General features: G+C 36.1%; 1 protein-coding gene and 1 long non-coding RNA gene across 2 annotated transcripts in view; both read right to left on the reverse strand.

The window, feature by feature from the left end:
* Window positions 1-11275: 11275 nt before the first annotated feature.
* Window positions 11276-15000, reverse strand: part of LOC115219478 (golgin subfamily A member 7) — a 33877-nt gene continuing 30152 nt past the window's right edge. The window contains exon 7 of the transcript XR_005001876.1: window positions 11276-12478. The gene's annotated coding sequence lies outside the window, so the exon portion shown is untranslated. The remainder of the gene's footprint in view (window positions 12479-15000) is intronic.
* Window positions 14524-15000, reverse strand: part of LOC118765966 — a 27663-nt gene continuing 27186 nt past the window's right edge. Inside the window, exon 4 of the long non-coding RNA XR_005001877.1 lies at window positions 14524-15000. This exon is cut by the window's right edge and continues 516 nt beyond it. This is a non-coding gene — a long non-coding RNA (uncharacterized LOC118765966).

Here is a 15000-nt window from a genome sequence, read left to right on the forward strand (position 1 = left end):
CCTGAAATCATGGTTCCTATTATGGGGTGAAAGTTTATATTTAATTTTAGTGTTTTATTTGAGTGGGGGTACCAGCTAGTAGGACGTTTATATTGCGCCATTTTTCATAATAGTTTGGTTAGTTCAAGGGAGATAACTCTTTGATTCGCCTTTATAAATTGAATAAGATACTTAAAACCATCAGATAGTAAACTAATCAGCCAATTAGCTAATCAATCAATTGATTAATCAATCAATTGTGTTTATTGGGGTTTGTATATTAATGCTTTCGCTCATATATATATATATTATATATATATCTATATATATATATATATATATATATATATATATACTATATATAATATATATATATATACCGGAGTAAAACACATAAATGTGAAACAAGGTGGAAAAAAGAGTATTCAAATACCTATTTCTTTACGACCTACAAGGGGCTAAACACAGAAAGGACAAACAAGGACAGACAAACGGATTAGGTCGATTACATCGACCCAGTGCGAAACTGGTGCTTAATTTATCGACCCCGAAAGGATAAAGGCAAAGTCGACCTCGGAAAAGAGTCATTCATACCAGTGGTAGAGTAATATGCTTTATTCAAAAGCAGCAGAAAATTCAACAAAACTGTTTACTCTCAGTTTCACGTTCCCGTTCGTCGGACATTTTTTGCTAGAATTTTATAATATACATATATATATATATATGATATACTATATAATATATATATATATATATATATATATATAGTATAACACACACATACACAAGTATACACACATACATATACATACAGATATATATATATATGCACATAACAAATCTATGATTCAGTTTTGGGGATAGTATTTGTGGGTTTTAATTTAATTATTTAATTATATTATTAAAGATGAACTAGTTTATGTAAATTTATTTAAGATATATTAAATATGCATACTCACATACGCACACAAGTATACGTACACACACATATACATACAGATATATATGCACATACAAATTTATGATTCAGTCTTGAGGATAGTACTAAATAATGTTAATACTCTGCATATTACTCTTTACTCTTTTTACTCTTTTACTTGTTTCAGTCATTTGACTGCGGCCATGCTGGAGCACCGCCTTTAGTCGAGCAAATCGACCCCAGGACTTATTCTTTGTAAGCCCAGTACTTATTCTATCGATCTCTTTTGCCGAACCGCTAGGTGACGGGGACGTAAACACACCAGCATCGGTTGTCAAGCGATGTTGGGGGGACAAACACAGACACACACATACATATATATACATATATACGACAGGCTTCTTTCAGTTTCCGTCTACCAAATCCACTCACAAGGCATTGGTCGGCCCGGAGCTATAGCAGAAGACACTTACCCAAGATGTAACGCAGTGGACTGAACCCGGAACCATGTGGTTGGTTAGCAAGCTACTTACCACACAGCCACTCCTGCGCCTATTAGTGGGTTGTAGTTTAACTATTTAATTTTATTATTAAATATGACTCAAATTGTATCACTACGGAATAGACATTGAAGGTTTGTTTTAAAGAAGAAAAAAATATGAAGGAAAAGGGGGGGAAAAAAAAGAAAAAAGAAAAAAAAGGAAAAAATTTCTTTAGAAAAGAAAAAATTGTAAAATTGTTAAGTTAAATGAAACCAACCGAGCGTGGGTCGATTGGCGACATTCCACCTTTCATTATTATGACATTTATTCATTTTTTAGTATTTTTGTTATTATTTATTACTCATCCCCCCATAAGGCGGCGAGCTGGCAGAAACGTTAGCACGCCGGGCGAAATGCGTAGCCGTATTTCGTCGTTCGTTACGTTCTGAGTTCAAATTCCGCCGAGGTCGACTTTGCCTTTCATCCTTTCGGGGTCGGTTAAATAAGTACCAGTTACGTACTGGGATCGATATAATCGACCTAATCCGTTTGTCTGTCCTTGTTTGTCCTCTCTGTGGGTAGTAAAAAAATAGGTATTTCGTCTGCCGTTACGTTCTGAGTTCAAATTCTGCCGAGGTCGACTTTGCCTTTCATCCTTTAGGGGTCGATTAAATAAGTACCAGTTACGCACTGGGGTCGATACAATCGACCTAATCCATTTGTCTGTCCTTGTTTGTCCTCTCTGTATTTAGCCCCTTGTGGGTAGTAAAGAAATAGGTATTTCGTCTGCCGTTACGTTCTGAGTTCAAATTCTGCCGAGGTCGACTTTGCTTTTCATCCTTTCGGAGTCGATTAAATAAGTACCAGTTACGCACTGGCTCGATATAATCGACTTAATCCGTTTGCCTGTCCTTGTTTGTCCTCTCTGTGTTTAGCCCCTTGTGGGTAGTAAAGAAATAAGTATTTCGTCTGTCTTAACGTTCTGAGTTCAAATTCTGCCGAGGTCGACTTTGCCTTTCATCCTTTCGGAGTCGATTAAATAAGTACCAGTTGCATACTAGGGTCGATCTAATCGACTGACTCCCTCCTCCAAAAAGAATTTAGGGCTTAGTGCCTAGAGTAGAAAATATTACTCATCCTCATTTAATTTCCCCACATTCATTGTATTGACTCTCTGTGTTCGTCCCTGGTGGGTAATAAAAAATCAAACCATTTAATAAATTTCCAGCGCAAACACTATTCTTTTCATTTTCCCTGATGATGGGGGCATTCCTTGGAAGTGAACCATAAGATTCACATGTACTCTTTGAACGTACTCTAGAAACGATCGCCGGAATACTTTATTTCCTTTAAACATGGTACCTAAAACTCTTTTTAAACATTCATTACTCCCTCCATTTCATAATTTATTTTGAATTTTCAAAAGAAGTGACTTTCTATATTTCATTCTATTTATCTATATTTTTATCTATACTCTGTTATGTGTATATATCTATATATTCATTTGTCCATGTATATTCTTAGAATTCAAATATTTTTTTATATTCCAAATGTATTAATATATGTTTTAGACTGGACAACTCTATCATAATTAATTCCGTATATGTATGTATCAATCGTAGTCTCCTAATTTGAACGCCTTCTCTGTATCTCTTATACGTATATATATGTGTGTATGTGTATGTAAGTGTATATATATATATATATATATATATATATATATATATATATATATATATATATAACAATTGCAGCGTGGAAGGTGTTTATAAGCCATTGAAGAAACACACAAAAGCCGTTCGATTCACTTCAACATTTAAGTTTAATTTGTCAAATATTTTCGTCGCTAAAATCCGCGACCTGTTCACTGACAAAGTCCGTGCTGCATCACGTGATGCAGCACGGACTTTGTCAGTGACAGGTCGCAGTCTCAAAGCGACGAAAATATTTTGACAAATTAAACTTAAATGTTGAAGTGAATCGAACAACTTTTGTGTGTTTCTTAAATGGCTTATAAACACCTTCCACGCTGCAATTGTTTTCGTTTCAGCACACGATCTCAGATCAAATTACTTGCTATGCGAGTACATCTCCGTAATATATATATATATATATAATATTATATATATATATATATTATATATATATATATATATATATATATAATGTTTATATCTCTCTTTTTACTCTCTCTTACTTGTTTCAATCATTCGACTGCGGCCATGCTGGAGCACTGCCTTCAGTCGCGCAAATCGACCCCAGGATTTATTCTTTGGAAGCCTAGTACTTAATCTATCGGTCTCTTTTGCCGAACCGCTAAGTTACGGGGACGTAAACACACTATCATCAGTTGTCACGCGATGTTGGGTGACAAACACAGGCACACAAACATATGCACACACACATACATACATATATATATATATATATATATTATAATAATAATAATAATAATAATAATAATAATATTAGGGATTAAATCCAAACTTACAGGGGAAAATTAGATTAAAGATTAAATCAAATTTCACAGTATAAATATAAATTAAATTAGAGATAAAATATAAAATGGGACAAGAACGCAAAACATCCAGATAGATGATACAAAAGCACGAAGCCTTTAATCTTCAGTCAGGAACCGGATCATCCTCGCAATTTCGGCTGATTAACCTTGAGATTGCTCCAATCTGGCCAGCGCCAAGGAAAAACTAAGCTAAGAGCATTAGATTTCTTGGAGAAATGCTTCGAATGTATACAAAATGAGGACGGAAAAACGGATGATGTTACACGAATATAAATACAAAAATAATACAAAAAACAATAATAATAATAAATAATAATAATAATAATAATAATAATAATAATAATAATAATAAATTCTTTTATTGGGTACAAGGGCTGACAAAAATTAATTATAACAAAAAAGGGACAAAACAGGACGAAAGGTTACAAAGGGTTTTGTCCGTTTGTAAAAAACCGTGTAATAATATAATAATAATAATAATAATAATAATAATAATAATAATAATAATAATAATAACAGGACATAACAACAGGCGTCTTTCGACTGGAGACGAATTGAATTCAACTGTCGTGTTGGGAATTAAGCCTTACGGCAGAGTAAAATTATCAGTGTGACAGCGACTGCGGCCAAGCGCAAAAGGGCCAGCGATCACGTGAGAAGAGAAGAGAGAGAAAAAGAGGAACAAAGGAATTAAGGTGGGGGAGAAGAGAGAGAGCGAGAGAGAGTGTGTAGACGGAAGAATCAGGGAGTGGCGAGCAAAAAGGGAGAGACAGGGACAAAGTGAAGTGCAAAGTAAGAAAGGCAAAGAGATGTGAGAGAGAGGGAGAGAGAGAGTGTTGAAGAAGTCGTACAAAGTTTAGTGAAATGTGTACTTACATATAAGAGAACATGAACGTTTATATGTATACATGTATGTGTGTGTGTGTGTGTGTGTGTGTGTATGAATGTCTGCCTGTGTGTGTCTTCATCTCTCTCATTTCTTTCTCTCTCTCTCTCTCTCTCTCCCTCAATTTCTCTATTTTTTCTCTGTTGTAAAACCCTTTTATTCGTATTCGTTTTATCTTTTCATTGATTTTTCTCTTCAGTTCAATACAACAACGATCAATAACTGTCATTCAGTACTTTCATTTAAACTTATTTACGAGACAATTAATCATATGTATGTATGTATGTATGTATGTATGTATGTATGTATGTATGTATGTGTGTATGTGTGTGTATGTATGTGTGTATGTGTGTCTGTGTGTATGTACGTATGTGTGTGTATGTATGTATGCATGCATGCATGTATGTACGTATTCATGCATGTATGTATGTATGTGTGTGTATGTGTGTATGTATGTATGCATGCATGTGTGTATATATGTATGTATGTATGCATGCATGTATGTATGTATGTATGCATGCATGCACGCATGTATGTATGTGTGTGTATGTGTGTATGTATGTATGTATGTATGTATGTATGTATGTATGTGTGTGTATGTGTGTATGCATGCATGTATGCATGTATGTATGTATGTGTATGTATGTATGTATGTATGTATGTATGTATGTATGCATGCATGCATGTATGTATGTATAACTATATGCAGATATGTGCAATGTATGTGAGTAGAGGAATATATACCGCTACATTCATAAAATCATTATGCACTGTTGCCGTGTTGGTAATCTGTCGGGGATTATGATTTAATAGGTGTTAATCTCTGTAATTCTCCCCAGGATTATAATTTTGACATAATGGGTCGCAGGTCGAACACAAGATAAACTAGTAAAATAATGATTTAGGATGTAGCCACGAGTTCAAGGAGAGAAACAACAAAGGCGATGTTTTTCTCCAGCTTACACACACACATATGTGTAAGTGTACACAGTATACATTCAATACATAAATAGATATATACCCACACACTATAGAGAGAGCGAGGGAGGAAGGGAGAGTAAGAGAAATCAGTCAATCAAATCTACATTGCCTACGTAATAAGGGAGCATACTCTTGCTATAACCTATCGTTTGTGAGTGTGAATGAGTGTGGAGGGGTGCGTGCGCGCAAGTTTTGGATAATCTTTCCACCATTTTTATTTTTCACCTGTTTTGGTGGGGAGACAAAATAGATTATGGATCTTTTCGGTTTGAACGGCAGTTTTTTTTTAATAATTGCCACGTAACTAAACACTTTTAAACTTCGTATACTGGTAGAATGTGTTTATAAAACATCTTTTTCTCTTGGCTTTATTGAGAAAATTCTATAGTTTATAAGATATTTGTTATTTTTTTCTTCAATTTCTGCAATTTCAACCAATCAATGACGTCCATTGAGGTAAAAAAAACAAACCATTCTGTGCCGTATGAATATGTCCCTCGTTTAAGAAACAGATTGGGTTTATTTACATTTGTGAAGAAAAAAAGATACCCTTCCCCCTAACCTTAAAACAGATTGAAATGCAATAGATCGATACTAGGGTCATAATTATGGGTGACAATTTAATGACCCCGCTAGAAAAACTGCCGTTCAAACCGAAAAGATCCCCATCTTTCATATTTATGCTTGATGAGGATATATATCACCTAACTGAAATGAATATTCAGTTAGGATCATGGCAGAAGTTAGTTTCATGGTTTTCTTTCCTTAGTCTTGTACTTATTTTTATGTAATTATCCATGTATTAATTGGGTCATTATGTAAGTACATGATCAGGGGAAGAAAACTCATTGTATCTACTCCCTTCATATCCCTAGCAGAATGATCATCGAATGAAATTATCTGCATTCACTCAACACAACCCGTGAAAATCACGGAATCAGAGTGCTTGCTACATTGACGCTCTACATTGTGTCACATGCATCATCAACCACTACCAGAATGATGGATGCATATTCATCTGTGTTATTCAAATTCATGCTCATATGCGTGTGTGTGTGAGACGGTTGTAATATACGCGTTTGCAACATCCCGCCGATATTTTAGGAACAGCTTCCTCTTATTCCATTTCAGAGTGATACTAGCCACCCTTCTCGTCACCTCTCCCCACCCACCATCACCACAAGTTCTTGTCCACCCGGAAGTTCGGGCGAAATCAGATCCCGAGTATTTTAACCGACTCCTCCGTTCAGTGCCCCCACGACGCTGTCACGTGGCGTGTACCTGCTTCTCTAACTCCCGAGCCTCGATCCCACCGACTTCTCATTGTTAATCTTTGCTCCTGTTACTGCTTCGCATTCCGAGTTGTCCAACACTGTAACAGCGACGTCGTCCACATAAGCCGATACGAGTCTTTCGCATGCTAGCTCACGCGGAAAGCCCTTCGAAATATTCAACTCTCTGATGTAGTGCGAGAGATGGAGATTGTCGTGGATAAATCTGTTTGGGATAGCGCATACCTGTGCATCACCAACCAGTTTATTGACTACAAACACCTTAGTCAAAATCTTGTAACCTGCGTTTAGCAGAGTTACAGGCCTTAAATTATCTATTTCGTACCCCCTGACCGAATCCTATCTCACAGCACTAGGAATCCTCCTGTTCTACTGCCAAGAGACACCGAACAAATCTGGCATATGAAGATAAAGTCCAAAGGACAGGCCATTCAAACCCGGAGGCTTCTCCCTTGTGCAGCTAGTCATCGCGTTCCGTATATCTCCGGCTGTTATCAGTAATTTGCAGATCGCTGTATCCCTGGCCGAAATGTATGGCATGCTGTCAAGTTAGTGGGTGAAATCTACTCTCGTCTCCGACCCATCGCGCACTCCGTACAGTTGGTAAAATGCTGCTGAAGTTCCGTACATGTCTGCTTGGATTCGAGTAGCAAGAGCCCGTTCCAGGCCGTCAAAACCGAATTGTAGCTTTGTTGCCACGTTGCGCTGCCGCCACCTGGCCCCATCGAAAGGCTTTTGTCAGTTCATGACTTACAGCACGCATCCCTAGCTCTGACAACGCAGCCTTCGTGCTTGGCACTGAAGATATTGATCAAGAGCCAATCTTGCCACCAGTACATCAGTCGCTAAGCCACTTCTAAATCCCCTTTCCTGCTTCCTAATTAGGTATCCCTCTAAAGCTATTTCATTGCTAAACCCTCTACACTGATAGCCTTTTTCAGGGCTAACCACGATCGATTGTTGACGATTGCATCCGACAACTTCCGGTCTCTGAAAACTTGATGCACTGGGAAAGCGTGTCCAGCTTCCTGTATCCAGGATGCAGCCTATGGATCACATACAGGTCGACAGTACAGATCGCAAGTTTACGGTCTGTGTACAATAGTGGTTAAGAGGTGATTCCACACTCCTCAAACCCTGAAACTAGAGCCCCATTACCGGATGTAGTTTATAGTCATGCCCAGGTGTCATCATAATTTTAAATAATAAATTAGCTTTTCTTTGAATATTATATTTCTTCTTAACGTTCTTTTTGTATGCGTTCATGTATTATAGATATTATTTCAGTTCACTTTAGATTTAACCTGCTTTGGGTGACTTGATAACATTATGCTAATAAAAATTTTTTGGCTTGACTGGTATTTTGTACTTTTTTTTCTATATCTAAATAAACTAGCACAACAGAAATGATTGTCAGTAATGTATGTGGTATAATCATCAATCAAAAATGTGATTTTCTCCATTCTTGTTCACAATATATATATATATATAGAGAGAGAGAGATAAATATAGATAGCTAGACAGATAGATAGATAGATAGATAGATAGATTGTTGCCACTCAAACATGGCTGTTCCGCAAGAACCGACCTTATTGGTACTTTTAACCCAGGAGGATGAGTATCCTCGGTGGTGGATACTCATGTGCTAGAGATAGCAGTTGTTCACTCCAGCTCGTAATATATAGAAATCAAGTGACACAACCACTGATCTTGCAACAAGCAAATTAACTACTTGGAAAATCTCTATAACTATACTGAGAAGTAATGTTCATTGCCACTAAAACTTTGAAAATTGCATTAAACCAACCAAATAATTTCATTACTTAGCCACAAATCTAATCACCCAGATCATATAGTGCGAAGCGTGTATAACAAAATATCTAGACTGGATGACAATAGTGGCTGTACATGCTGACCTGAATACTTCTGAATTCATTGAGGAGGGGCCTAACAAAAGAACCATACTACCCATCCTGGCAAAATAAGTCCAACATTATCACATATACTTCCATCTCCTTATAACTACCTTTCCTTCCATCACCTATTTCTTTATTACCCACAAGGAGCTAAGGATAGAGGGGACAAACAAGGACAGACATAGGTATTAAGTCAATTACATCGACCCCGAAAGGATGAAAGGCAAAGTCGACCTTGGCGGAATTTGAACTCACAACGTAACCACCTTCCCACCAAATACGCATAGTAATCCCTGCATACTCTAACCAACCTTCTCATTGGTCAAAATTAGTAAACGACCCTCAATTAAACATCCATTAATGCTCTATCACTGGAAGAAATGAATGCATGAACATGATCTACCCGATGTTCATAGATATTATGGACTGCACTGTAATTATCCTAGGGATACGGACTATGATCCTAAGAAACATGTGATTAGTAGAAATGCGCGTAGCATTGCATTAGAATATTTATAAATTCCATCCAAGGATTATTCGTGTTATTACTATATATATATATATATATATATATATATATACATATATATACGAATGTATTACATGGGAAAATGCGAGCAAGAGAAATAATAATCTTAAGATTATAAAGCTGGAAAATTACAGGACAAGTTATTACATCTGGTAAAGTACTGAACAAGAAAATTTTTACTTAAAATATTGCAGCTTAGGATAAAATTTCAAATAAAATATTTAGATGCAGTAGGTGAGAGAAACTAGGTGAAGGAAGGAAAAGGAATGAGATATAAAAAGAAGAGAACCTGGTGGGGGTAAGGTGGAGGGGGAAAATTAAAGTGACAGCAGAGCTAAAAAAATATGCCTGGGATTATTGTTTTAGGAAGGGGTAGAAAATGTTCATTGAAACCAGTCAGTGCCAAGGCTCTGAATTTAGAAACGGAATGTTGTTCTGTTTCCTTAGGAACGAGTATCTATGGTGTGCAGAAAGGCTGAACACTAATACATGGGTAATGGAGTGGTCCACTGGAATCAGTATCTGGCGACGTGTTGACCTGTCATATGTTACAGTATATTACGAATGTATTTACAAAGGCCACTGCCAGGTGATGGCCTGTTTCACCAATGTAAAAAGTACTACACAGTTTTCAGATGATTTTGGAAGATATGCAGAAGATGGCTTAGGGGTTGGTGATGGTTGTATTATTTATGTCAAGATAGGTGCAGGAGTGGCTGTGTGGTAAGTAGCTTGCTTACTAACCACATGGTTCCGTGTTCAGTCCCACTGCGTGGCATCTTGGGCAAGTGTCTTCTGCTATAGCCCCAGGCCGACCAATGCCTTGTGAGGGGATTTGGTAGACGGAAACTGAAAGAAGCCTGTCGTATATATGTATATATATATATATATATATATGTGTGTGTGTGTATATGTTTGTGTGTCCGTGTTAGTCCCCCTAGCATTGCTTGACAACCGATGCTGGTGTGTTTATGTCCCCGTCACTTAGCGGTTCGGCAAAAGAGACCGATAGAATAAGTACTGGGCTTACAAAGAATAAGTCCCGGGGTCGATTTGCTCGACTAAAGGCGGTGCTCCAGCATGGCCACAGTCAAATGACTGAAACGAGTAAAAGAGTATATATGTTGCATCTCCAGCTAGTGCATTTAAAAGTATCTGGTTGTATATGCCTGAGTGTAATTGAGTTTCTAACTAGAAGGTTGCCAAGTTTCTTATGTTTCTTTCAGGCAAGATGTGGTGTGGAAAATATCAGAGTGTCTATGAGGTTAGTGAGTATGGTTTGGAAGTAGCAGATAAGTGTGTAGTGTAATGGGAAGACGGACAGGTGGAAGGAAGGAAAAAGTGGAATCCAGTGTGCATAGAAAGGGCAGCATGGTTAATGGCCTGGGCACAGCAGAGTGAAGAGTCACAAGTGGTTGAGAGTACCGTTGATTCTGGACGAAAGATCGCATTCCATCACAATAAGATTTGAAATCTAAATCGATGCTGTAGAATTGACAAAGAGTAATTGAATAGTGGGGGAATAGCGGAGATAGGGGTGGATATGATGAAATGAATTCCAAGGAGATGTGAGAGTTAATAAAAAGATGATAACTGATAAATAAATACACTTTTCTGAAACATTATTTACTCTCCTTGTCTAAGTAGTCCCCAGCTTCTTGAACCTTTGAAATTCTTATTACTTGAAGATAGAAATGAAAATGAAACAGGGTTTCAAATATATTACAAATGTGACCAAGCAGGAAAGGCATCATACACTAAAACTGCAAACTGTAATATAAGGTCATTTAATAAGGTGATAATCTGACAAACTTCTGAGGAAAGTGGTAGACTGTTAAATCCACTTAAGACTGTTGTCGAAAAATCTTGAATGAAAGTTTCCTGAAGACAATGTTTTGCCAATTAAACGTTTGTTAGTAAAGAACGAAGATTAAGAGTAAAGAACTATTTGAATTTAGAATGGTACAATAACAAGAGTAGTATGAATTGAAACACATGACAAAGAGATGAAACAAAAATATAGAAAACAAAGGTTTGAATGAGAAGGCAACTGGATCAATTGCTAGATGGAAATGTTTAGCTGATTAGCACATATTTTGTCTATTAAGACCTGCTGGACATGGAAACCAATGTCAAGTTTTATGAAATCTTTAAGGGAGCCAGCATAGAGTTTGATCTGAAAGTAGACATTCGTGACTTTGAGGGAATTTGTAAAGATTTCTTACTTTTTCCAATACAAGATGTGAAAAATTTGGGATAGGTTGTTTATATATATATATATATACATAAGGTAATGGTTATCATTACCATCAAAACAAACACATATTAATTAACTCTTAACATCCTGCTTGAATCTGTCAATCTTATACTGCCTGAAACTGCATGAGTTGAATCATTCTTGTTTACATTTGTTTCAAAGGAAAGAGAAAATTTTAATGCCTTTCACTATCATTTATTTGCATTTTGCAACCTTTGCTGTGTGTTTCCTGTTTTACTTTTCTTTTCTTTTCTTTAAATTGAAACTTCAGAGAATGATCACCAATCATTCTTAAGTGAAAGCTTATTTGGTAATTTATTCAATGAATTAATGGCGACAAATGCACAGGGCCAAGTGGGCCAATTTTTGGTAAGTAGAACTAGTGATGTGGAATGATAAACCAGAGAGATATATCTATTTTTTTCTATGCACACTTTATGTCTGTCTTTGATCTGTTCGATTCTTGAAGTGATTTGGACGAAATATTACGCGAAAGATAAGCAACACCGAAACTTTTTCAAGAATTGTTGGTCCAAAAATATCTTTAGAACTTGTATTTTTTTTATCAGTTTTTTTTTTTTTCCATGAAACTTTCATTGGTACAATAATTCAGCAATTATGCAGAACAAAAAGGAAGCTTGCGCATGTGTTGATGAAATACGTGCATACCGGAGAATCAGAGTGACAGCTTACTTGGAAATTTCTTAATGAATAAGCTGCAAAAAATCAAGAAAAGGTATTTTGTTTGTGATGTTTGAATGCCCATGTCTACTAATATTTATTACCAACATCTTTCTTTACCACATTGTTTTTTTTTTCTCTTTATTTTTAGAGTAGCTTTTAGTCATGTAATTAACAATGACGCACATTATTTGTAACACAAATGACTATTTACAATAAAAATTAAAATTCTTTTCTGCAATACTGCCAATTTTTCCCACTAACCTAACAAGTAAAGACACCATAAACATTTGAAAAATCAAACCCATTTTTTAAAGATATTTTCTACTCAATCATTACAAGACTAAGCTTTTGAAACTTAAGTTCCATGCATGTGTAGCATTAGAGATGAGTGATTAAGTTCATAAGAATTCAGGGACAAAATGAATAATGCACAGTTGCATGCATTAGATTTAGTTTCACAAATTTAATAACATACATTAGAACTCTAACACTGAAAAATATTACATCAGAGAAAAGTGATGAGACTGTCTTTTTAGTGAATTTAAAAATAGATATTAGATGAGAGCACACAATGAGTAGGATATCAGTTAATGTTATATAGAACACGCAAATCGTGCAATCAAAATTATGAAAAAGTGTACTACACCATTCATCATCATTCTTTAATGTGCGCCTTTCATGTTAATAATGTTAGATGGTTTGACAGGATCCAATGTACCAGAGGGTTAAACTGAGCTCCAGTATCTGCTTCGGCATGGTTTTTACCGCTGAATATCCTTCCTAATGTCAACCACTTTACAGTGTCTACTGAGTGCTTTTCCTGTGGTACTGGTGCTAGTGAGATCACCATTAATAACATAAAATAAGAATTTTAGTAACAAAAGTTTTGCACATCCTCTGGACACCATAATTGTCTGGACACTTACTTTTCCATGCATGCATGGGTCAGGCAGAATTTTTTACAGCTAGATGCCTGCCCTAATGCCAGGCAAGGTAACAATTTCCCAGTCTATTGACAATAAACAGCCCAGAAATACTTTCATAGAAGACTGTAAACAAACAATACTGTTTGTATGAATAGTGAAGCTTTTGTTTACTACCAGAGCACACATATCTTGGTGAAGGACAATAGGTACTCAGTCATCAATATGTGTGTGCATGTGTGTGATATACCCACAACTGGCTTCTTCCAAAATCTGCCAATCAGTCAATCAATTTCACTCACAAGGTAATGGTCAACCCATGGCTAAAATGGAGAACACCATTGATAGTGTCCATGCAGTGATACCAAACCCATAACTCCATAGCTACCCTGCACCTAAAGACATCGAGGCAAATTTTTTTTCCCTATGTTTCATGAAAACTTAATTTCAGTGAACAGTATTCTATATCTGGATCTCAACAAATTGTTTTCAGAATTTATTGTATCAACCTCCAAACTGAAGACCTTAAGAGAAATAATCCGTGCTTTTGTTGTTGAGTGTCACTTTAAAAGTGCCAGACCATTCTCCATGCATACTAGAAGACTACCTTATCCTTCAATTACAAAACTGTGCTACAAATTCTGGAAGTTTCTCTATTTCATTTAACATACCACTTATTTCTTTACTACCCACAAGGGGCTAAACACAGAGAGGACAAACAAGGACAGACAAACGAATTAAGTCGATTATAACGACCCCAGTGCGTAACTGGTACTTAATTTATCGACCCCGAAAGGAAGAAAGGCAAAGTTGACCTCAGCGGAATTTGAACTCAGAACGTAACGGCAGACGAAATACTGCTAAGCATTTCGCCTGGCGTGCTAACGATTCTGCCAGCTCGCCACTATTTCACTACTATACAGGATTATATAACTGGCATAACGGAACTGACAAAAGCTTATTTTTGTATACATGAAAAAAATTCATTTGCTGTCAGCTAAATGAACTTCCTCAAGCATCTACAAATAACACAGCCTACATTCACTTTAACTAATGTAGCCTGTATAAAAAAAAAATTGTCTTTCAAAAGCTGATTTCAAAGTGTGCATTGAGTCAAGATATTTATTATCTTGAGACAGTATGTACAATATCAATCTGTAATCAAGCCTGTTTATTAGTCATCAAATAAGACAAAATTATAAACAATTGTTTTTATGAGATTAAAACAAAGCCAGTCTTTAGACATTCAGCAAAGTAAGTAAAAGAATATAAAGTTTAGAGAAGCATTTAAAACTGATCATTTTAGGTTAATAATAATAATAATAATAATAATAATAATGATAATTTCTTGACATAGGGTTCATCTGCTAAGTGGGTTGTAATTTGGCTGCTTAAAATATTTGAGCAGCAATCACTTGTCTAAACTCTAAACCATAAATACACACACAGATAATGGTAGAACCTCTACATGGTTGTTCAGCCTGGTAAAAACAGTAACCACATCCTTAAACTAAAAATTTCTAAATACTGAGAGTACAAATGAAAATGCAATAAGATTTTACCAAAGTTATCATTGCCTACCTATCTGAAAGCATGTGTGTGTGTGTGTGTGTGTGTGTGTGTATTTATAT

Source organism: Octopus sinensis, linkage group LG14 (genome assembly GCF_006345805.1).
Source record: "Octopus sinensis linkage group LG14, ASM634580v1, whole genome shotgun sequence".
Taxonomy (NCBI): Eukaryota; Metazoa; Mollusca; class Cephalopoda; order Octopoda; family Octopodidae; genus Octopus; species Octopus sinensis.